This window comes from Giraffa tippelskirchi, chromosome 1 (genome assembly GCF_054371585.1).
Source record: "Giraffa tippelskirchi isolate mGirTip1 chromosome 1, T2T-mGirTip1v1.2.pri, whole genome shotgun sequence".
Classification (NCBI taxonomy): domain Eukaryota; kingdom Metazoa; phylum Chordata; class Mammalia; order Artiodactyla; family Giraffidae; genus Giraffa; species Giraffa tippelskirchi.
The window spans coordinates 38238406-38265315 of NC_137275.1; the positions used below are offsets into that span (position 1 = coordinate 38238406).

The window sequence follows — 26910 nt, forward strand, 5'->3', positions numbered from 1 at the left end:
ATGTTCAAACTTAAGTCAACACTTGGGTATTATTAATGAGAATAATTCTAGCTATATTTTAAGAACAATGTGAATCACTAGTGTAATTAGTATCTTTTACTGTTATTAAGTTTGGCAGGGCAAGTTTATACAATGGGGGAATGTTTAGGCTAAAATTTTAAATGAAGCTTGTTAGCATCATAATATACATTTGAAAGTCTCTGTTGCATGTTAAGAGAACTACTCCTTGAGATTAAGCCTCTGTTCATACCCCTTGAGGTTAAGCCTCATTTCTGTGTCTGGAATAGTTTCCTCTATTTACCAACATATTCAGTTCTCTTCTTTTATCTAGTTTTCATTCATTAACTGTTCTCTAGTCTGAAAAATATAAATTAAACTGCCTACATATATTTCTTTATTACATTATAATAGCTTGGTCATAGCATTTACTAAAGATTGCATTCTTATCTGTTGATATTTCTATGTACCAAAAGAATATACTCTCCATAGGGGTAGGGTCATGACTCTTGTTTATTATTTTATTTCTAAGGCTTAGTTGAAAGTAAATTCAGTGCATAATTTTAATAATAAATAGAAAGGAAGAAGAGAGAGGAAGGAGTGATGGAGTGGAGGAAGGAAAGATTAGACTACAAGAGGTTTTTACTTTCCTTATTGTGAGTTTTTTTTTTTTTTTTTTTAACCTGTGCACTCTGGGTCTGAATTTTCTGAGTTGATTGCAATTTCTGTCCACTTCTCATTCTTTTGGTACTGTGAGAATAAATGGATAGTTAAAAATCCCATGGACTTCTTGAAGTAGCTGATGAATAAAGACGTATATTAACTCTCATATTTTCCTAGGCAGTGCTTTAAATTTTTATCCTACCTGTCCAACAGGAAGTGAAGTTATTACTGTTTAATCATTTAAGAATTACTTCTGTTCTATTATTTTGTCTGTCATAGGCTGATTGTATCGCATGGTATCAGTATACAGATTCATTCAGAGTACTAAACTATTTTTGTCTTAAATAATCCATACATATTAGTATTTCTTGACCTGTCAACTTTTAGATTTATATATATTTAATAATACTATTAAATGATAATATTAAAAATATGAAAATCCACAGGGATATTGAAAGTTGACAGGAATTCAGAAATTATGAATGTGCTTAAAATATTCACATATATTAATATGTGTAACATACAATAGAAAAATATATAGAAAATATATAGCATTTAAAACATTAGTTTGTAGGTAGACTATGTTTGCATGTATTCCATCCATATATGCAAAAATGATAATGGTTTCATCAGTTTCAAAAGGTAGTTGACCCAGAGGCTTTATATAGGAAACGAATTAATGGGCTCATTGTACATGAAACCCCATTTTGTTAAAAGAAGCTAGCCCATTGGTCTTTATTGATCTTCTTGCTTTTATATCAGTTATGCCTCTTGGTTTCCTTTTCTTTAATCAATGCTATTGTGTGAAGGCAGAAAAATAGTCTTAAACTTGTGATGATCAATTGTCTTAAAATTAAATTCAAGCTGTCTCCAAATATGCTACCATAAATACATTCCCACTTAATATAAATATTAAAAACTATAGTAATTAGGAAGGAATGAAGAAGTAAAGTAGTATCTGATTATGTAAAATCATATAACTGAGCTAAATTTTACAGGTTTGAATTTTCATATTAGGGAATCCACATGGAGAAACATTTAAGTTTTGATTATATGAAATTTAATTACACATGCTCTCACACAAAAGCACGCACACCACACAACCCTTATACATCTATTTAGGCCTTAACAGACTAAAATAAAACAGTAAGATAATATTTACTGATTTTTTCACTTTATGCAAAACCCTTGGCTTGTTTATGGTTATATGCCTCTTCCAAGTTTTGTAAACTTATGGGGATAATCATTAGGAGACTCTTTTCTGAATTCACTAGCTGACCAAATATAACATGAAAATATATGGTTTCTTCATAACTGTATTTTTTCTAAATTTGCATGGTTATATATTCATGATATATACACACATGTATATTCACAGTCTAAATAATTACTCCATTGTATCAGAGCAGAAAAGTCACCATACTGATTATTTTAAAATACATACAGAGACAGTATTTATCCTCGTTTCAAGAGAACTACACAATAGGAAAAAGTACAGAGTTTAGACCTTCCTTATAGTAAATGGTCAGGAAGACAGACATCTATATTTTATTGTGTTATTATTATTTGTTTTAAAGCTACTACCTTATAGCAATCTTTTTATGTTGCTGTTAAACTAATTCAGTTGTATATTGAACAACTTTGGTGAGATCAAAACTTTCCATAGCAAAATTCATGGTAAATTAAGAATGACAAATCTGATTTGGTCTTAATATAAATACAATGCCTTAATAATTGACTATTACATAAGTAAAATATTTTACTCCAATATTATACTTCTGTAGTATTGAATAAAGTAGACCTTAACATATTTTGAAGAAGATTTTAGCATATTTCAGAAGTGTAGGTTTTACTTTTTAACTCAGAAATACTTGCTATATAAATGTCAAGCATACTGTAGAAAACTTTATTTACTTTTAAAATTAAAATGTATACTATTATTTGTTCATCAAATAAGAATAAACATAACATTAGGTAACAATAATCTGAAGAATTGATTCTAAAAGTTAACTTCTTTTTTAATCCACTTAAAAAAATACATACTTAACAGATATTTATTTTTTTCTTTATTTCTGGTATTCTCATTTCATCAATAGTGCAGAATTTCCTTAGACAAAAAATTAAAATTAATTTCCACTTCATAAATTGATTTTCTACAAAAATATCCAACGTATGTGACTTCAAGGCCAACAAATATACATCTATAAATCTTGAATAAACAAATTTTAAGTTCAAAGTCCAGCAAATTTTTAATGGATTGAAAAGCATTTTCACCTGTTTGCTCACAATTAAATTTGTTTTTTCTCAAATCCTGGTCTTCATGACCATTGAAAACTTATCCTTTGGTAGCACCTTCTTTTGTGTTAGTTAGTTGCTCAGACGTGTCCAACTCTTTGCAATCCCATGGCCTGTAGTCCATCAAGCTCCTCCGGTCATGAAATTCTCTAGACAAGAATACCCGGAGGGGATTGCCATTTCCTTCTCCGAGCACGTTCTTCGAATGTATATACATTAGTTGGGACTTGTTCTATTGCAAGGGAAGTGATTCCTTATCCAAACTATCATATGCATAAAAAATAATTTGCTGCCTCATAAAATAGTACCGGGGTGGATATACCTTCAGGTATGGGTTTTTTCAAACTCATATGGGTCATAAGAATCTTTTCCCAAGTTTTGCATTTTTTACCCAAAAGTCCTGATTTAACTCATGACCACATCCAGTTTACAACATAAGGAAGAATCTGATGACTCACATAGAATCCTTCCTTCTTGACTGCCCTAAATTAAGTACACATCAATAGCTGAGCCCATCTCTATAGCCCCAAGATGGAATGACTTGATTACCAACCCTCAAAGATTATTTCCTTGACTCCTAGGGGTACAGTCAGATTTATACACAGAATATGGACTAAGAAAATAATTATCAGTGATATGGGAATTAGATGATAAGGAGGATGAAGCATTTTAAGAGGCAATGACAACAGATAGCTAACACTGTCTCTCTTTTTTTCTTAAATTTACTTTTAATTGGAAGATAATTACTTCACAGTGTTGTGCTGGTTTCTGCGGAGTACAATAATATGAATCAGCCATTAGGTATACATAGATCCCCTCCCTCTGGAACCTCCCTCCCAGCCCTGCCCCTGCATCTCACTCCTCTAGGTCATCACAGAACACCAGAGCACCATAACATCACTATGTTATGCAGCATATTCCCACTAGCTATCTATTTCACACATGGTAGTATATATATGTCAATGCCACTCTCCCAATTTGTCCCACCCTCTCCTTCCTACCCTGTGTCGACAAGTCATTTCTCTTAAGTCTGCATCTCTTGATTTTCATTTTCTATATGACTTCAGGAGATTAGGTTGTACATAAATGTTTGGTCATAAATTTGTATGTGTAACTTAAGTTCCTATTTATTGAATGTATTCGTCACCTCCACTATATAATCATAAGGGATTATATCTGATACCTGAATGGCCTAGTGGATTTCCACACTTTCTTTGATTTAAGTTTGTAAGGTTACTGAAGGTCAAACCCATGAAAGTAAAACCAACGAGTCCATGGGTGATAAAACCCATGAAAGTGTCAGGGACTGCATCTGCCAGAAGTTTCTCATTCTCACACTCCATAGTCCATACTCAGACTCAATCAAGTTGTTAAAATTACAGTTTAAATCTTTTTTCCTTGTTTATGGCTATAAGGCTTCTGCGTCAAGGAAGCAGATCTTTCCTGTGATTCTCTGGGTACTCCTTTCAGAATGTATGGTGGTTATTGTGTTCTATGGGGCTTCCCTAGTGGCTCAGTGGTAAAGAATCTGCCTAGCAATGCAGGAGACACTGATTCAGTCCCTGGGTTGGGAAAATATGCAGTAGAAGGAAACGGCTACCCACTCCAGTATTCTTGCCTGGGAAATCGCATGGACAGAGGAGCCCAGTGGGGTACAGTCCTTGTGGTTGCAAAGAGTCGGACATGACCTAGAGACTAAACAATAACAACATTGTGTTCTATCATCATAGCTTTTTAAAAAATGTTTATTTTTTATTGAAGGATAATTGCTTTACAGAATTTTGCTGTTTTCTGTCAAACCTCAACATGAATTAGCCATAGGTATACATATATCCCCTCCCTTTTGAACCTCCCTCCCATCTCCCTCTCCATCCCACCCCTCTAGGTTGATACATAGCCCCTCTTTGAGTTTCCTGAGCCATACAGCAAATTCCCATTGGCTATCTATTTTACATATGGTAATGCAAGTTTCCATGTTACTCTTTCCATACATCTTGCCCTCTCCTCCCCTCTCCCCATGTCCATAATTCTATTCTCTATGTCTGTTTCTCCATTGTTGGCCTGTAAATAAATTCTTCAGTACCATTTTTCCAGATTCCTTATATATGCATTAGAATACAGTATTCATCTTTCTCTTTCTGACTCACTTCACTCTGTATAATAGGTTTTTGAGAAATCCAGTAAGTTGTTGAATTTCAGTTTAACTTGTCTTGTTGGAAGGATAGTTTTGATAACTTTAGAGCTCTTTGCATATTACAGCTGAAATCAGAAATCTAGTTTTGAAATTTAATAAAAACAAACACCTGATACCCTTTGCATACTTCATGAAGAGGAAAGAAGCATCGCTGATATACAAAACATTTTATTAAAATATAATTTATACAAATTGTCAAAATGCCTTTTCATTCACGAGTTGGGTTAGTTAATTTTTGTTAGATTATCTACATTTGAACATTAAAAGCTATTATCCATATGGAATCATTACCTGTATGGTAACCTGCAAGGAGATCCAACCAGTCAATCCTAAAGGAAATCAGTCCTGAATATTCATTGGAAGGACTGATGCTGAAACTGAAACTCTAATACACTGGCCACTGATAACTGACTCATTGAAGAAGACTCTGATGCTGGGAAAGATTGAAGGTGGGAGGAGAAGGGGATGGCAGAGGATGAGATGGTTGAATGACATCACTGACTCGATGGTCATGAGTTTGAGTAAGCTCCGGGAGTTTGTGATGGACAGGGAAGCCAGGCATGCTGCGGGACATGGGGTCACAAAGAGTCAAATGTGACTGTGCAACTGAACTGAACTGAATCATTAATAAGCTAAATTTAAAGAATCTTTGATTCTTTTAAGAGGGCCACCTAGTAACATTTTTGACTTGCCTAGACAAAATGGAAGAACTAATTTATTTCAATTTATTTTCAATTCAGGAGATCTTTTTGTGACAGCAGTGGGAATCTAGGGTATGTCCTTAGTAGTTTATGACTTTTAATACCTTACATTTTGTTGTCAAAGCCATTTCAGTATTATAATTGCTTTCTATAAATTTTATGCCATGGAGAGGTACTGTGAAGTATATTTAGAAATATATTGCTGATAACTATATTTTTTTTAATATTGAAATTGTTAGTATTTGGATATTCTAGCCTTGTGTTATAATCTTTACACAAATAATTGCCTAGGATGGAAATTTTCCTAATTAGTAAAGACCCAATAAAAAGACCTCTTGTATAAAGTAGAAAGACTACACAGGTGAATGCATTTTGGTTAAAAATAAAAAAGCTTATAAAATCATAGCTATAAATAAGGTAGTATATATTATTCTTGAAATTCTTACTATAACAAGTTTATAAGAATTTTTCTTTAATTTTATTTCTTGAAGGTAGAAATAAGTTTTCTTCAAGCAATTATCTCTATATTTGTTGAAGTATAAGAAAAATGAATCAGGGAAATAATTTATATGAAAGGGTTCAGATTACTCTGTGAGCTAAATGAAAAGAGCCAAATCTTTAATCTGTGAATATTCACGTCTACTGAAGAGTTGTTACATAGTATACCCTTAATAAATGTTGATTGAATAAGAGATTGAACTTATTGAGATATTAAAAAACACATTTCTATTCCTTCATCACAAAATGAGGAAATACATTATAGCAAGCTAAGAGTTCCTAAATAACATTAAGGAAGGTAAAATCCTCCAACTGTGCTATGAATATAATTGCTTATTAAGTTTATGTTTTTCTAGAAACCATTAAATTGGTTCAAGAAATTTATCTTTCGTGTAAATGAAATGAAAAATATCTTAGATTCCAGAAAAAAATTGAAAATTAAAATTTTACTGGGAAAACATCAGCAAAACGTTATATTTTATCTTATGTAAAACAGTATGCTGCTGCTGCTGCTAAGTCGCTTCAGTAAAACAGTATAGCTAGCAATAGAAAAGATTCATGTGGAAGGTGGAAATTTTAACATTCATTTCTTAGTCGCTAACAGAGCAAATACATCTTAAAAAGTGAGTTAAAATATTTATGGTACTCTCTCTAAGGTAAATATATTTAACATCTGTATATTACCAGAAAGGAAAGGAAATATCTTCTGGGATCCATTTAATCATAGTTTTTTCCCAGTGTAAAATATTCCCATTGGTTATTCAATATTTTCAAAAATTATCATCTGATGAAATGGGACATGTAATTCCATGGACAGTATGGTCAAGTGGGAACATTATCTGAAGCTGCAAAGATTATTTCTGATGTGGTAATAAAATTAGAAATTCAGAGAAATCTTGAAGATGTTGATTCAAGTAGGGAAGACTCAAATAGATTAAAAGAAGGCACTCAAACTCTTCTGACTTATTTTGTAATGTTCTCAGTCTAATTCATATTCTAATTGCTATTTGGGATAATACTTTTTGATAGTGCAAATTTAATTTTGGTAAACAATTACAACACTGTTATTAATAATAAAATATATTGGAGAATTGGAATAAAACCTACACAGGAAGTTCTTTTAACAGAAGCTTATTGGCCAATAGAATAACTATACTTACTTAAAAATCAATTAATTATTATAGTCAATTAATTTATTGAAACCTTTCGTAACAATAAAAATCAAAATAAAAGAACTGCCAAGCTTCTACAAGATTATTAAAAACCCTGTACTGGTAAACTTAAATGTTTAACTGCAATATTTCTTTAAAGCAATATATGCATCTTAATTGACAGAAATGATTCTTGTTTTCATCAGTATACTTCTGCTTTTTATGTTTTACAAATTGTGCAAAAGTTACCAGAAAAAAATAATTATGAGCAAATTGTAAGGCCAAAATATTGACCAAGAGTTAGAGCTTGAATTGTAAAGATACTGTTGATTAACTGAGTAGGAAAAACTCTATCTTTATCTCTGGGCCTATGTAGATATCTGGTTATTAATTCTTGTCCAAAGTAAAGACAATGGAATTTATATGCTGCTTAAGGACTCAAACTCTCCTGGCAACCCCAGAGGTCACTTTCTTTACTGATGGTTTGCAAATGATCTATGTCCCAATTGTACCTGTGGAATTTTAATTTCTAAATTTGACTGAGTGGCAACCCAGAGAGGTCAATGTCATAAAAAGAATAATTTATTACTTATAGTTCTCAAGAGGAAAGAGCATGCCATGTCATGCAGATCCACACAAAGAAGTGCCAAGTTTGATTATGAGGCAAAAGGAACAAGAAAACTATGACCAAGACTTTTGTTATTATGTTTGCTATGGGAAAGATAAGACAGGGCATGAAAATGGCTTAGAATTGGACAGTCTGAATAATGTCTTTGGACTCTAGGCTACAGTGGTCATCTCTTGTATTCTAATACCACTCTCTGGGATGTTTTAGGGTAGGGGAAATACTGGTATGGAGTGTGAGAGATAAAGCAGGTGGCTGGAGGTATAGCTTGGGGTTGGCTGTTTTGTATGTGAAAGGTATGTTCACAATGGAATTGGTATGTTGAGAATTAGCTAGCTTTGGGGAGGACAGTCGCTTCCCAACTAGCTAACCCCATCACCGTCCCAAATATCAAAACACCATAAGATATGGGGTGGGGGGAAGCATGATTAATATAGTCTAACCAACTAGAAAACTGTGGCTTGATTAGGTGACCCAAGTGACTTAAATGTACCTACTGAAAATTTTTCTTTTGAGTTCTCTCAAAGCCAAGATACCTGTCCTAGATATTGACAAAGATAACACCTCAAGCTAGAGGTGGTCTAAATTGCTCTGGCCCAACCCCTGGTGTTGATTTTGCTAGTTCTCCAGTGTTTTCCAGTTTTCTCTTTTGCTGTGCCATATCATTTGCCTTTAAGTAAAAGCTTTATACAAGTATGTTTCATGGGATCTGGTGGGTTCTTTCAGTATATAAAATAAAAATTAAATCCTGCATAAAATATGTGAACTTCAAAATATGCCAATAGAAAATATCCAAATTGAGACTCAAAGGAAAAAAAATCTAAAAGATGAGAAAATGAAAGATCTTCAGTCTCATGGGGGAAAAATCAAGAGTAAATGGAATAGTTTGAGAGCTAGGAGAGGGGGGAAAAAAAAGAATGTACTGGTTTGGCCAAAATGTTTGTTTGGGTTTTTCATGTTGCAGATACTGTCCATAGCATGTTACGAAAAACCCAAACAAACGTTGGCCAATCCAATAATGACAAAAACAACTTAAATACTGACTTAGAGTTTGGCAAGGTTAATACAATCAGTAAACTACAAATCCAAGATGCTCTTTGAAGAAGAAATGGGACAATTAGCAAGGCACACCATATTTGAATTGTGGAAACCAATGCTAGAAATAATCCTAAAACACTTAGAGATTTATGTTCTTGGAGATAAAAGATAAGAAATTCCATAGACTTTTCCTCATTAAAAAAAATCATCAGACATAAAATAGAACTGTAACTTTGAAGAACTGGAGCTAGCATTTAAACTAAAAAACAACAGTTGACTATAATTCTCTATCCAGCCAAATAATCATTTAAAAAAATGAAGTAAGATAAAAATATATCAGGATAAAAAAGCTGATCAAATTCATCAGCCAACTTGCCCTATAAGAAATAATAAACATAGTTCTTCAAGTGAATAGAAAATTATACAAGTGGAAATTTGAACATGCACAAAGGAACAAAGATTATTAAATAAGGTAAATATATCGAGAAAAATACATAAGACATTTTATAAAGTTTACTATTTTCAAATGGTTGTTGCTGTTCAGTTACCATGTCATGTCCAACTCTTCACGATCCCACGGACTGCAGCACTCCAGGCTTTCCTGTCCCTCATCATCTCCCAGGGTCTGCTCAAACTCATGCCATTCAGTCAGTGATGTTGTCCAACCATCTCATCTTACCCTTTTCAAATGGTAACTGATTATTTAAAGAAAAGTTAAAACAATGTGATATTTGACATACAAGTGGCAACATAGGAGAGGATAAAATTAAAGTGTACATGGTGAAAGTGTTAGTGTTAGTTGCTCAGTTGTGTCTGACTCTTTGTGACTCCATGGACTATAGCCCGCCAGGCTCCTCTGTCCATGGAATTCTCCAGGCAAGAATACTGGAGTGAGTTGCCATTTCCTTCTCCAGGGGATCTTCCCGGCCCAGGGATCAAATCCAGGTCTCCTGCATTGCAGACAGATTCTTTACCTGCCAGCAATATATAACTTTATACATGATATAGCAATGTTTAAATGCATTTTAAGTTAAAGATGCATCTTGCAGATTCCTAGGAAAAAATTATTATAAAAAAGATATGGATAATAAGTAGCCTAAAATAGAATGATAAAATAGCTTAGTTAATCCACATCATATTAGGAAAAGAAAAAAGAAAAGAATGAAGACTAGATAGTACAAATAGAAAACATATAGCAAAATGGTAACCTTTAATCCAAGCCTAGAGATAATTAAATTTAAATGATCGAAATACTCTAAATAAAAGACATTGTCAAACTGGATTAAAAGCAGAACCTAACAGCATGCTATCTAGAGGAAACATGCATTGAATATAAATACATAGTTAGGTAAAAAGTAAAAAGATGATTAAAGTATAAGAAGTTAAAAATAATCCTAAGAAGAATGGAAGGGCTGTATTAATATTAGACATTGTATTTTTGGGGACAACCCATATTTCTAAAGAGGGACATTCATGATTATAAAAATGATAATTCTTCAGTAAGATGAAAGATATTTAAATACACATGCACTTCTTAAGAGTTTCAAAACATAAATGGAAGGGATGGAAAATTGTCCTTCTTCCCTCCCAGGTTCTTTGGCTGGTCTAATAGTTAAATTGACATAAGACAGAACAAGAAGAGAAAAACAAATACAATTTTGTACAAACGGGACCCCATAAAGATGAGACTCCCCTAGCTAACCAAAGCTGGCAGTTATATACCTTTTAGACAAGGAAATAATAGACTTGTGAGAAATTGACAAAACAAAGGGATTTGGGATTGGGGTAGTAAATTAATGAAAAAGTAGCAGGTTTGTTTAGGCAACCTTTTCAGCCTTGAATTCCCTATCTCTAACTATGAGGACGTCTTCCACCTTCCTGATATGGGGAGAGTTGTTTCACATGAGAGATTTTTTTCCTACATTCAGGGGGATAAATGAGGATCAGAATGTCATTTTTCTGTGACTGTTTCTTAGTAACTTTAGTTCTAGCTAATCGATGGCAAATTGGCATATTTTAGGATGGTATATTTTGCTCTTTTAAGACTAATTACTGATAGAAATGAAAGGAAACATAGGTGTATCTATAGTTATAGTTGAAAATGTAACAACTCTTATCTTAAACAGCCAGACTTTGAGTGCACATGAAATATTAATCTATATAGACTATATATATGTAGGCCATCAAATATCTCAATAAATTACAAAGAATTAAAGTCAAATAGTTTATATTCTCAGACTACTGCAAAGTTAAATAACCTAAACTATTAAAATAATAATTACTTAAGTAATACTTATGTATAGCCCATGGACAAAAGGAGAAATACAAATAAAAATTATAAAATATTTTAATTGACTAGAATAAACAATTTATCAAAATTTGTTGGATTCCCCTAAAGCAGTGCTTCATGAATATAAATTTTAAAATTAATTACATATGTCTAAATGCCTATATTTGTAAAGAAAAATTATATAAAGTTAGTGATCTAAACTTTGACCTTAGAAAGGCAGAATAAAAAGAGCAAATCAAACATAAAGTATGCAAAAGGAAATAAATAATAAAAATAAGAGCAGAATATGAATTAAAATAGATAAAACATATTAAACCCAAAGACAGATTTTTTTTTAAATGTCATTAAAATGAATTTCTAGCTAGACCACTCCCTGTCACCCAGAATTTTTGAAAGATTTAAGTTCTATTTTTAAAATATTTTTTAAATGTAACAGCTCTTGGGGTCTTCCCTCATGGCTCAGTGGTAAAGAATCCTCCTGACAATGCAAGGGACATGAATTCAATCCCTGGTCTGGGAAGATCCCACTTGCCACAGGATAACTAAGCCCTTGTGCCAAGACTACTGAGCCAGGGCTTTACAGCCCATGAACTCCAGTTACTGAAGCCTGCATGTCTAAATCCTGTGCTCTGCAAAAAGAGAAATCAGTACAATAGAAGCCCGAAACCTGCAACTAGAGAAGACTTGTGTAGCAAAGAAGACTCAGAGCAGCCATAAATAAATAAATACAATAAAAAATGTGACTGTTCTTATACATCTGACTTTACTAACTATATATTATGTTTGGGAGAAATACTCAAAAACATTTTGTAGGTTTTGATCCTCTTACAAAACTACATTGCAAACTGTCTGATTTAAATTAATGGCAGAAAAGAGGAAAACTCACACTAGTAATATCAAGGAGTCAGCCTATATGTCCTGCAGATACGGAGAATACTGTGAATAATTTCTTGCTGCTGACTTTGCTTCTTTTCCCAGAAGTACACATGGGAATGTAAACTAATATAGCCACTATTGAAAACCACTATTTTTGTGGAATTTCCACAAAAAATAAATAAAATAGAACTATCATCTTTTCCAACTATTCCACTTCTGGGTATTTATCCTAAAGAAATGCAATCCCTGTATTGAAAATATATCCACCCTCATCTTCATTGCATCATTTCATAGGCATGAATATCAAGGGAACACAATAGAGTCCAAAATTTAACTTACACAGAAACAATTAAATGATTTTTGATATGAGTTCTAAGAAAATTGAATAGGGGAAAAAATACAGTTGATCCTTGTACAACTTCTGGAGTTAGGGACACCAACCCTCACCTTGTGGAATACCCATGTGTAATTTTACAGTTTACCCTTCATATCCATGTTTCTACATCTATAAATTCAACCGTGGGCCATGTAGTACTACACTATGTATTTGATTAAAAAAACTATGTATAAGTGAACCTACACAGTTCAAACCCAATGTTATTCAAGAGTTAACTGCAGTATTTATAATAAAAAATGCTACCACATTGGATGGCTATATGAGAAAAAATGCATTTCATATTGCCTAATACCATACAATGATTACCTCAAATGGACCATAAGTCTAAACGTAAAATATAAAATTAGAAATTTTTCAAAGAAAAACACAAAGGAAAATCTTTGTGACCTTATGAAAAACAAGGATTTCTGATTCAGGAAATAGAAATAAGCATTAAAAAAGGAAAAATAGCTAAATTTTACTTAATCAAAATTCAAAAAAATATCAAAATTTAAAAGTTTAAGGATGTCTTCTAACCAGAATAGTAAAATTAAGATAAATGGCATAGTTTAATGCTGAGAGCAAATGGAGGAACTGGTACACCCATGGATTGCTGGTGAGAACATGAAATGTTACAACTATTTTGCGAAACAGTTTGGCAAGCTCTTATACATTAAACAACCTAGTGTTTTCAGTCCTAGGTATGTATCCAGGCAAATGAAAGATTATGTTTATAAACACATTTTCCTGCCAATGCTAATAGCTTGTCCATAATAGTCCCAAACTGGAAATGCAACTAATGTCCTTCACAGATGACTGGATAAGAGGACTACTCATAAATGGCTATGCTGCTGCTGCTGCTAAGTCTCTTCAGTCATGTCTAACTCTGTGCGACCCCATAGACGGCAGCCCACCAGGCTCCTCAACATACAGTAAATATATATTCGTACCATGGAACACTACTCAGCAATAAAAAGGCAGAAACTCGTATTGAACAAAACAGTATAACTGTATCTCAAAAATTTTTTTGAGTGAAAGAAGTCAGACACAAACAGATTTATTATTGTATAATTCTCTTTATGTGTGATTCTAGAGCAGAAATAATTAATGTAATGTGAATATTCTATATTGTTATAATAGTATAACCTGAGTATGTACGTTTAACAAAATATATCAAATTATATATTAAAACATGTTTATATTTTCCTGCATCAGTTATAGCCAAATAAAATTGATATCATTTATCAGTTATTCATATCTTTAAGAAATTTTGTACTGTTTATAAAGGCATAATGTTACCTTCAAGGGCTATGATCAATATTGAAAAATATCACTTAAATAAACTATGGATTTATCACTCATCTTAGCAGCAATGTAAATGGCATTTTTATAATTTCCAAAGGATATAGATGTGCTCTTTCTTGCCCACTAATAGATATTTTTAGTTTCCACTGGAAACATAGGAAGCACAGGAGACTATTTCAGCAGCTTCTCAGGAAAGCCTCTTATAGTAAAATAGTTTTTATTGCTGTTTTATGTAAAAGGATTAGGTGTCACAATAGCAGTTCCTAGAATCCAATCAAGTTGCTATTCCTTCAGAAGTTGCTATCCATTGATTCAGACTCCAGTGACTTGGTTTCATTTATTAATCAATTTCTCTCTGAATCTGCTTCTTAACTTGTACCTCTCCACTAATCTTGTCTTATAGTACTAAGGGCATCTTCTACATTTACCTATGCCTTTTGTTGTCTATTTCTCACTTTTAAAATATTCCCAATACATGGTATGATTTAAAAATATTTAATATGCTTATTTTTAACTCATTGTTCATATTTCATTCCATAGGTTGTAAGTCACAGTGCTGATAACTCTGACTCCTTTGATTTATGTATATTCTAATATGGGCACAAGACTTTATGTATATTATACATAATATAGACAAAAAGTTTATCTCTGTAATGAGTGATTTTGAAGACTGTGTAACCTATTTGTGAAAACTCAAGTTTTATGTAATCATTTATATAATACTGAACTAAATTCACTTTTGAAACACTCATAAGGCTGTTTAATTTTTTCTCTATTATAAGAGTTATATGCTGGGATTTATACACCCACATACAGACAAGAAACACATAAGTAAAATCTACATGCTTACATGATAAAAATGTTTTTTTGTATATATCTATATTTGCAATATATATACATATGTACATATATGTCATACAGATATGTAAAATAAAAAGAAAATTGAATGCCTCAAATGAAAATAATACTTGACTCTTTTGTGGAAGACTTTTTTAGTTAGAATGTCTTACATTTTCAATTAGAATAGAGTGTCTAGGTTGTTAGGAAAGAAAATCTTTTCCAAAAATATTTTTTAAAGGGATTTCCATTTGTATTAGATATGCAGCATCATAGAAGCAAGTTGTGCCATTCCTCCCATCTTTGCAATTTTATTTCAGTGTCAATTATTTTTCATTAAAATGTCTCATCTTTCTGGCCAGTTACCATCAGCTCTTGTGAGTTCTGATGATTCATAAGTTCCTTCCAATCCATGAGTGAACATAAAAAGAAATTAACCATCAGAATCAGGCTAAACACCACATAAAGGCAAAATCACTTTTGTTTAAGTCATAATTTATTACCTCTGTTCACTTCAAAGTACTTTTAAAAATTGACTCAGTGAACAAGTCATAATTCCCATGAAGAAGGTAAACATTGTTATACCTTTAACAAAAGTGATTACTGAGGCTAAGAATTTGTCTTCAAAGTGAAAAATAATACCTGATTCTCCTCATCAGTTTTGGTTCATTATATTATATGAAACTCCAACCTCTTTCTTAATACTCTATTTATTCACAATTTATATAACCTCTTCTAGTCAGCAGTGCTAATTGTATTAATGGACATTTCAAAGCTTGTATTTTTCTGATATGATTCACAGTCTAACAAAATTTTGTAGAAGTGGTAAATCTTCACATAAGTACATTGTCTTTGATTCACATTATGCTTATTAAATTCAACAAATATTTATTGAGTCACAATGTGTGTCAGACACTGTGGGAAGTGCTAGGGATAAAAAGATAACTATGGAATGCTGTTTGCTATCAAGAGCACACAGTCAAGTTATGAAGACAGTGATGTAAGTTAATCATTGGGATAAAATGTGATGAGTGCAATTTTGCCAGTATTTTCAGAATAGAATATTGACACAAATTATGTCATCAACTTGAATGCATAAAGCATATTTTCAAAGAAAAGATGTTTTACATGGAACAAAAAATAGGAGTAGGTTTTTTCCAAATGGGAGCAAAATATGACTGGGAGATGGGTGAGCAAAGAAGAGTATTTCAGGAGGCAGAACAGCATGTACAAAACTGGAAATATATTAGACAGCCAAAGGAACTGCAGAGTTTTGGTCTAGACTGAAATGTGGACAGTATTTATGTGGCAAAGGCAGATTAGGCAAAGTTGACATTCTAGGGTATATCTTATGATATTCTAAAAGCCCTCAAGCAGCAATCCCACTGATAACATTAAAAACCAAGCAGGAGAAACATAGTCATGTTTCTACTTGGATTCAAGTTTTATTAATGATAGGATAATAGATTATAAGTCTGTAGATAAGGATAAGAGTGGAGCTTACTGTGTTTCAGGTAGGAGATGATGAAAATCTGAGTTTAAGCTGTTGATAGTTATAAGAGGGTGACATTGAGAGATACTCACATAGTAAAATCGTGTAGAATTCAATGCTCATGAAATGTGGTTGGAGAGGGGAGGGAAGTTAAGGAGTCTTCTGTAATTGTAAGTAAAATAAATGGCTTGTTCAAAATGGAAATATATGAGAATGAGGAAGTTGAGAAGAAAGATTGTAAGTTTGATTTTGGATATGTTGACCTAGAATCTTATGTTGACCTAGAATATATGTTGACCTAGAATGCTAAAAAGCATTTTGATAACTGGAAATTAGTATTTTGTGTGCATTAGTGGGTGAAATACTTGACCAGTTTTATAGAATCTGAAAGTTTTAGAATATTCACCTCAAGCTTCGTTAGTATAAAAATTTTAGCAAGAAAATTTGACTTATTAGTGCTACCCAATATAGGTATTTATGGACTTCCTTGGTGGCTCAGCAATAAAGAACCCACCTGTCAATGCAGAAGGCATGAGTTTGATCCCTAGGTCAGGAAGATCCCCTGGAGAAGGAAATGGAAGCCCACTCCAATATTCTTGTCTGGGAAATCCCATGGACAGAGGTGCTCAGTGGCTGCAGTCCATGAGGTGGCAAAAGAGTTGGACACGACTGAGCAACTAAACAACAATGTAGGGGTTTTGATCATTACACACAAATTAGAGACACCAAAGGAATATTTCATGCAAAGATGGGCACAATAAAGGACAGAAATGCTATGGACCTAACAGAAGCAGAAGATATTAAGAAGTGGTGGCAAGAATACCCAGAACAACTATACAAAAAAGATCTTCACAACCCAGATAATCATGATGGGGTGATCACCAACCTAGATCCAGACATCCTGGAATGCAAAGTCAAGTGAGTCTTTAGAAGCATCACAACGAACAAAGCTACCAGATGTGATGGAATTCCAGTTGAGCTATTGCAAATCCTAAAAGATGATGCTGTGAAAGTGCTGCACGCAATATGCCAGCAAATATAGAAAACTCAGCAGTGGCCACAGGACTGGAAAAGTTCAGTTTTCATTCCAATCCCAAAGAAAGGCAATGCCAAAGAATGCTCAAACTACTGCACAATTGCACTCATCTCACACACTAGTAAAGTAATGCTCAAAATTCTCCAAGCCAGGCTTCAACAGTATGTGAACTGTGAAATTCCAGATGTTCAAGTTGGATTTATAAAAGGCAGAGGAGCCAGAGATCAAATTGCCAACATCCACTGGATCATCAAAAAAGCAAGAGAGTTCCAGAAAAACATCTATTTCTGCTTTACTGACTATGTCAAAGCCTTTGACTGTGTGGATCACAACATACTCTGGAAAATTCTTATAGAGATGGGAATAACAGACCACCTAAACTGCCTCCTGAGAAATTTGTATGCAGGTCAGGAAGCAACAGTTAGAACTGGACATGGAGCAACAGACTGGTTCCAAATAGGGAAAGGAGTATGTCAAGGCTGTATATTGTCACCTTGTTTATTTAACTTATATGCAGAGTACATCATGCAAAATGCTGGGCTGGTTGAAGCACAAACTGGAATCAAGATTGCTGGGAGAAATATCAATAACCTCAGATATGAAGATGACACCACCCTTATGGCAGAATGTGAAGAAGAACAAAAGAGCCTCTTAATGAAGGTGACAGAGGAGAGGGAAAAAGTTGGCTTAAATCTCAACATTCAGAAAACTAAGATCATGGCATCCGGTCCCATCACTTCATGACAAACAGATGGGGAAACAGTGGAAACAGTGACAAACTTTATTTTGGGGGGGCTCCAAAATCACTACAGATGGTGACTGTAACCATGAAATTAAAAGACGCTTGCTCCTTGGAAGAAAATCTATGACCAACCTATACAGCATATTAATAAACGAAGATATCATTTAGCCAACGAAGCTTCGTCTAGTCAAAGCTATAGTTTTTCCAGCAGTCATGTATGGATTGAGAGTTGTATTATAAAGAAAGATGAGTGCAGGAGAATTGATGCTTTTGAACTGTGGTGTTGGAGAAGACTCTTGAGAGTCCCTTGGACTGCAAGGAGATCCAACCAGTTCATCCTAAAGGAAGTCAGTTCTGAATATTCATTGGAAGGACTGATGCTGAAACTGAAACTCCAATACTTTGGCCACCTGATGCAAAGATCTGACTCATTTAAAAGATCCTGATGCTGGGAAAGATTGAAGGCAGGAGGAGAAGGAGATGAAAGAGGATGAGATGGCTGCATGGCATCACCAGCTCAATGGACATGAGTTTGAGTAAACTCTGGGAATTGCCGATGGACTGGGAGGCCTGCATGCTGCAGTCCATGGGGTCACAGAGTCGGACATGACTGAGTGACAGAACTGAGATTATTACACTTCTCCTACTGAATAAGATTTTTGTTGATTGTTTCTAGTATTTAATGTTTCTTTTTGATATACTGTTGCAGAAAACAAAAATTTAGTGGAGGAAGATTGTTTTCAACAATTCTGAAATCCCTTGGAGCTAAGTTATCTTGGGTTGGATTTGAAATAAAAAGTTTAATTTTAAAAGCATTATGCAAAGGAGGAAAAGGAGCCTTTGGTTTCCATTAAAGTCATAAACTCTAGTTACTGAAATCTGATGTTGGAACTATCTTCTCACCTTCATCCCAATGGTGCATTACATTACATCCTGTGAATGCAGAAAAGTGCTGATTTCATTAAATTAAAATTTTACATTGAAAGGCTTTACATGTAAGTGCATCACTGAATGTTACTATTTCAAAAAGCAGAATTAAAGAAAAAATTTGCCTGCGTCTATTATGGCTATGCTCCCATTGACCATAATGTTAACACCTCATTGAGCTGACAAAGCTTAGGAAAGGCTGAGTTCACTTCACTGCTACTGTTATTCAGCTGCATATGAGTTTCATTAAAATCATTATTAGTGAATTTTATGTATATAAATCATTGAAAACTATGCTTTCTCCTCAAACTGTGCACAATGTAACTTCCCCCACCTGCCAAGCCAGTGCAGGCAAACAGCAACAACCTTCTCTTAACCTAATGTGTGTGTGTGTGTGTGTGTGTGTGTGTGTGTGTGTGTTCAGTCTCTCAGTTATGTCTGACTTTTTGCAACCCCCTGAACTGTGGCCCACCAGGCTCCTCTGCCCATGAAAAATAGTTTATATTCTGTCAATTATGTTTTATATATCACTAGAAAGTTGTACCTGAGTAGATAAAACTGGAATATTAAAAGTGCCTGGTGTTATCAAAACAGTGATATGAGTGGGACTGAGTTCTTTCAGGACTGAGATCTGATGAATTCTTTATTTAGATATGCCCAGGAAGGTCAAGTCATTGCAGGACACTTAACACTTCCAGTGGAGATCTGTCTTTGGTAAGGAGTCTCACTTCTTTCTCCATAGTCATCTCTGAGGTGACGTCCTTTCTTCCAAAGTAGAATTAATCCTAAAAGTGATTCCTTTTATTAGTTTGCTTTAACACTTTGACCTACCATAACAACATTGTAGCATAAACTGGCATGCCTTTCATTTTTCAAGACTCTGTTGTTTCTTCTCGACAAGTAAAACTATTCCTGTTCAAAAAACACTCATGTTCCTCAGATAACATTAAATAATCAAACCTCTATAGTGATAATAAATACTGATCTCTGAAGACACAAACCCATTCATACTTTAACAAATTATATAAACACACATTTTAAACTATATTCTCATTTTTAAAAGTCAAAATAAATCAACCTATACTCACATCATTATGTGGTCAACTTTTTTTTTTCTTTTCTCTCCATAGAGTCCTAGAGATTCTTAGAATATCTATCAGAAAGTAAATCCATAGCCTGGTATTTAGTTTTGAATGCCTTAATTTATTTTTCTAACAATTACTCACAGTGTTCAAACTACCTAATCTCCTATTTAGCAAAAACACAACCAAACAAAAGTGATATCTAAATCCAAGAGTTGGAAAATAAGTCCATTAGACTTGGAAAGAGGTTGTCGTTTTCTAGCTGCTAAGAGAATTTTCAAAACAGCAGACATTAAAGAGAAAAATTCTAAGGTAGTATCTAGTGGTAAGTGGTGCCTCCGTGTCCATAAGACAGTATTTTTGTCCTTATGTACATGTCAGAAAGCTGAGACTAAGTGAAAGATACACTTCTTTTCCTAGAAAAGCGATGATATGGGGCAAATTGTAAATACTCCTAAACCCTTACCATTTTTTCTACATGTCCACAGAAATATATACTTGAAAACTTATTCTCTATTTTACATGAATAAAAATCCTGAGAAGCTTCATTTTTTTCACTAATATTTTACAGAAATTCAGTGAAGTGAGCAAGTCTCCCTCCATTCTTCCTCTGTTTACTCAGTTCAAGAAAGATAAATCAGCCCCTAGCTAGAAAGTATATCTTCTCAATTAACAAAATTCACAAATACATAAACACTAAAGAGTAATTTTTAAAAGAGGCACTAGCACCATTGACACTACAAAGAAAGCTTTACAAATATATGATTTATTTGAGGAAGAATGTAAGTCATTTTAAGCTGTCAAACAAAATGATAACTGAAATATTTATAATTGAAAACAAGTCCTTATCAGTTAGAAAAGATTAGTTTGTACCATCATCTTAATGTGATATCTCTAAGATAGTTCACACAGACAAGAGAAAGCTAAACATACTGCAAATATTCTGTATTTAATATGGATACAGATATAGATATTTAATCCTGGGAAAAATACTTGGATCAAAGTGGGGAAATTCAGAGAAAACTTTTTACTTGAGAGTCTCTGAGTAGGAATTTTTGGGAGTTGTTATACTTGGTACAATTCATTAAAGATTCATCTTTAACCAACGTGGGCGCGTTTTGCCAAATCAGAAAGGAATAGACCACAAAGACTCAGAGTGTAAGAAACATGGGGACAAAGTAGAGTGATTACAAAGTTTGTTGTCGAGAGAAGATTGTCTCATACAGCAAGCCAAATAGAAAAGGGTTAGCAATTTAAATCCAAATAGTGTTACTGATTCAGTGAAGTTTGAAAGCCCTAGCTAACTAGTTCTGGTGTTTAAAGAGAAAAGAGTTGAACAGTTTAGACATGGTGGAAGTCAATAGTTCTAATAAATTATGAAGGCTAACCTGGTTTTCTACTTTGTACTTTGCATCTTTTACATAGAAGAACTAGATCATAGCATGATAGAGAATCTAATTTCAAACTTATAGTCTATTATTGTTTTTACTACATCATTTAGGGGTGAATCCTAAATTTCTGTGACGTACAACTTCTTGTTAATTTTTCAAGGCAAGTTGTATGATGTGAATAAAAACTTTGAGCCAGAGAAATATGGAAGCTTTGTTTTCATTTTAGATTGTTGTTAGTGAAAGGCAGACCAGGTGAGGGGTACCACTTCACATTCTTCGTTTTTAAAATCCAATTATTTTAGGTCTTTTACTTTTAAAAAAAAAAATTCATTTAAAAGGTGGTCTAATTCATTTGAGCTGCATGAATAGCCTAGAGAAAATGACTCAGACTTCAAAGTACTCAACTGAATTCAAAGAAGTGGTTTACAAAAGATTCTAGAAGAATAAGGCTTTAGACATGCAGGGGACAGAGTTTAAGTATGGTTGGTTAAGTCTAGAATTCACAATAGAGGCAGGCTCATCCTCAGACAATAGGCTTGTACTCTGTGGATGGAGCATATCTTAAGAAGAAAAAATGTGTCTCTCTTTTTCTTTCCACCTGCATCTTCTCTCCTCAGACTTTCCCTCCTTCTTTGTGTCAAGATTACATAGTTGCCAAGGCGAAGCTTTCTTAGGGCTGTCATAATGGTGTGCCTGCCCCTGTGCGAGTGGCCTTGAAGTCATACTGGAGTCAGGGTGGGGCTTACTCCCACCTTGGCTGAATAATACAAATTACTAAACTAAAATGTAAAAGTCAGACATGCCGAATTGATTTGATATATCAATCACTGGGACTACTTCATTTTTCTTGACATCTACCTTTTGTGAGAAAACACTTTTCATGACTCAGATATAGATCAGCTTCAATATGCTGCAAGGTAACCAACTTTTATCTATTTAATCCTTCATAGTTTCCCTTCATGCTCAGAAAAGAATGAACAGGAAGCCTATCTCTTTTTGACCAGCCTGAGGGGGTGGTATTCAGTGAGTGTCACTGAAGGAAAAAACAAAACAAAGCTTTATTGAAGAAGTTAGGGGAAGGAAAGCGAACAGATCCTAGTCCCAGAAAACTTGCTCTCCAAGTAACAACAATAAAGACTTTAATATATTTGGGGGGATAGAATTTTATTGTACTTTGGTGGCTTTGTATTTGAAAATAAGTTAAACTTTCCAAATTTATTTAGCAATTAAACAGAGATTAACAGCATATAAAGATCAAATGGCATTTTAGACAGAAGTTTCATAGACATTATTCAATGTGATTCTCAAAAATACATTTTTGATAAAGCAGATGAAGAAAAAAGTACTCGGAGAGATGATTTGATATGGTTAGGCATTTCAGGTCTTCTTGTCTTATACCACATCTCAAAAAGGTCAACTTTGCAAATAGAAAATCTTAGGGGAATGACAATTTTCTAGAAACCAAAATCAAATGAGACAATAGAAGAATCATTTTCTTTAGTTTTTGTAGCTTTAAGCAGATAATAATTTTCAGTAAATGTCATTGATGATAATTTCTAATATACAGTTAACTAATAGGAAGTTTTTTTTTTTTTTTTCCTTGAAGGTATTATCACTTACTCGTGGGTCCTTGTTTTTTGTAGAAGACACTTTTGTTATTGATTCCTTATTTTTCTTTATTTGGTTATGTCATGGAAGTGAAAAGCCTGGCCTGACTTTAGCTTATGTAGCATAAGAATATATGACTCAGTGTTAAGTAGCTGTGTAAAGGAGCAGCAATGAACCAATATAGTGGCACAAAAGTCGTTTTCATTGATAATCTATTAAACACTCTGCAAGAGGGTAATACAAACTGCAAACAGAATTAAAATTTGCAAAATAAGAATCCTTACTAAGTGAGACAATAGACCACAAAAGTATTAATAAACAGATTAATAAAGTATTCTACAGAAAATAGGCTTTCCAAGTGCCTCAGTGGTAAAGAATCTGCCTACAGATACAGGAGATGTGGGTTCAATCCCTGCATCGGGAAGATCTCCTGGAGAAGGAAATGGCAACCCACTTCAGTATTCTTGCCTGAAGAATTCCATGACAGAGGAGCCTGGTGGGCTATAGTCCATGGGGTTGCAAAAGAGTCAGACATGACTTAATGACTAAATAAAAACAACAGAAAATATAGTCTGGTCTTTGATTTTGTGATCTTAATTTAAATTCCAGAAATTAGGGGGACACACTGTCAACATTCTGGTGCTAAATATTTGTTGTGAGCCAAACCTAACTTATCTTCCCATTTAAAAACATTGGCAAATACAGATATAATTTATGAACTCTCAAAGAATTGTAGAGGACTCTGCATATTTTACTTTTTTTCACAGCCATTAAGTGTGAAATAAAAATTTGTACAGTAGGCCCTCTGTGTCTGCAGATAGGGAAAACAGACTGTACAATTTGATGAGAAAAATAGCTATTGGAATAACAGTTCATATGCAAATTTAATTAAAATGTTTATATGTAATTAATCAAAATTCTTATATTTCACATAGTAGCATAATTACTTTCTGAACTAAGAAAAATATAATTTCTAACTCAGCTACATAGACTGTATGACTGGATTAACTGTGAACTTTCTTTCTCAGTGAATCTTGGCAGGAAATACCAATCTCTTAATTCTCTTTTTGCCAAATGTATTTTATTTATGACAAACATTAGTAGATAATAAAAGAATCAAATAATATTTTACATACTGGAAGATAGAAGTGGAGAAATAACTTGTATTAAGAGGACAATTACTAATATTTTTTAACAGTAACCAATCTTGGAGAACAAAATTAAATATTAATATGGTCACCTGCTACAATATGTTACATCTATACTTCAGCCAAAAAGAAAACAGGTAACTAATTTTCAAGGATAAGATATTTGAAAATGGTTAAAGAATAATGTAGTCTCACAAAATTGAACTTAAAATTAAAAAAAAAATCCATGAGTACTTAGAACTCATAATTTTGAAAATAGTCTAATTAAAATGAACACATGTATGTACTTTATATAGTTGAATTTTATTCCTACCTTTTATAATTTTTCTACCTTTCTAATTATTTTTTCCAATTTGTAGTTACTCTGAAAGTACTCGCTAAAGAAGAAAATAAATCACTTATCATTCCAATCCCAAAGAAAGGCAATGCCAAAGAATGTTCAAACTACGACAAAATTGTACTCATCTCATATGCTAGCAAAATAATGCTCAAAATTCTCCAAGGAAGGCTTCAACAGTATGTGAACCATGAACTTCCAGATGTTCAACTGGATTTAGAAAAGGCAGAGGAACCAGAGTTCAAATTGCCAACATCTGTTGGATCATTGGAAAAACAGAGTTCTAGAAAAAACACCTACTTCTGCTTTATGGACACCAAAGCCTTTGACTGTGTGTATCCCAACAAACTCTGGAAAACTCTTCAAGAGATGAGTATACCAGACCACCTTACCTGCCTCCTGAGGAATCTGTATGCAGGTCAAGAAGCAACAGTTAGAACTGGACGTGGAGCAACAGACAGGTTCAAAATTGGGAAAGGAGTACGTCAAGGCTGTATATCGTCACCCTGCTTGTTTAACATCTATGCAGAATACATCATGCAAAATGCAGGGAAGGATGAAGCACAAGGTAGAATCAAGATTGTCAGAAGAAATATCAGCAACCTCAGATATGCAGATGACAACCATCCTTATGGCAAAAAGTGAAGAACTAAAGAGACCCTTGATAAAAGTGAAAGAGGAGAGTGAAAAAGTTGGTTAAATCTCAACATTCAGAAAACTAAGGTCATGGCATCTGGTCCCATCACTTCATGATAAATAAGATGGGGAAACAATGGAAACAGTGAGAAACTTTATTTTTTGGGCTCCAAAATCACTGCAGATGGTGACTGCAACCATGAAATTAAAATGCTTGCTACTTGGAAGAAAAGTTATGACCAACTTATACAGCGTATTAAACTGCAGAGACATTACTTTGCCGACAAAGGTCCATCTAGTCAAAGCTATGGTTTTTCCACTAGTCATGTATGGATGTGAGAGTTGGACTCTAAAGAAAGCAGAGTGTCAAAGAATTTATGCTTTTGAGCTGTGGTGTTGGAGAAAACTCTTGAGAGTGACTTGGACTTCAAGAAGATCAAACCAGTCAATCCTAAAAGAAATCAGTCCTGAATATTCATTGGAAGGACTGATACTGAAACTGAAACTCCAATACATTGGCCACCTGATGCAAAGAACTAACTCATTGGAATAGTCCTGATGCTGGGAAAGGGTGAAGGTAGGAGGAGAAGGGGATGACTGAGGATGAGATGCTTAGATGGCATTACCGACTCGATGGACATGAGTTTGAGCGGATTTTGGAAAATTGGTGATGGACAGGGAAGCCTGACTTGCTGCAGTCCCTGCAGTCTCAGAGAGTCAGACACGACTGAGCAACTGAACTGAACTGATTTGCTAAAGAATTGATCTAATTATTTGTTATTTTTTATACCAGTTTTCCTTTTATTTTTAATATTGCTTTATAGAAATTGTCACCATGACTTGTTACTCTCTCTAATCATTATTCAGATATCAATTAAGCTCTTAAATTTCCTGGAGGAAGACTACTTTCTCTGAGTAAATCACATGCCCTAGCTTTCATAGTACTGTATCAAAGATGTTTTTTTACAATTCTTTCAAGAGTTGGAGTTTTATATTAGTATTTTTTACATTAGTGTTTTACTTTGGTGGTAAAGAGTCTGCCTGCAATGTGGGAGAACTGGTTTCAATCCCTGAATCAGGAAGATCCCCTTGGAGAAGGAAATGGCAACCCTCTCCAGTATTCTTGCCTGGAGAATTACATGGACAGTGGAGCCTGGTGGGCTATATATAGTCCATGGGGTCACAAAGAGTTGGACAAGAATTAGTGATTTTCACTTTGGTGTGTTTTAATAATTACTTATCTTATATATGTGTGTTTTGATATAATTGCATATTTCTTTTTACTAAAATTTAAGCTCTGTGACAGCAGAAATATGTCTGGTTTAGTACACTTAGGATTTTTCTAATGTGTCAAGTGCATGGTAGTTACTACTGTTCTCATCTGTTGAATGAATGAATAAACTGAACTAGGCTACCATTTTATTTTGAGGAAGGAATGGTTAATTTGAATAGAGTAAATCTACGGTAAATAATTTATTTAGAGTAAAAATAAAAAGCTAAAATTTAGAGCAAGTATAAATATAAAGGGAAATATTTTAAAAATCAAATAGATTATACGTTAAGTTTCTCAAGGCCAATGTTAGCACAATTATGTTTTTATGAGGGAAAGTATAGCTAAGATCAATTTCTGTGATTTATATAATGAAAAAGAGCTCATCACTAATG

General features: G+C 33.6%; 1 protein-coding gene across 1 annotated transcript in view; it reads left to right on the forward strand.

The window, feature by feature from the left end:
* LOC145513035 (uncharacterized) overlaps nucleotides 1–26665 on the forward strand; it is a 266458-nt gene extending 239793 nt beyond the window's left edge. Inside the window, exon 4 of the transcript XR_014059094.1 lies at nucleotides 24632–26665. The gene's annotated coding sequence lies outside the window, so the exon portion shown is untranslated. The remainder of the gene's footprint in view (nucleotides 1–24631) is intronic.
* Nucleotides 26666–26910: the final 245 nt, after the last annotated feature.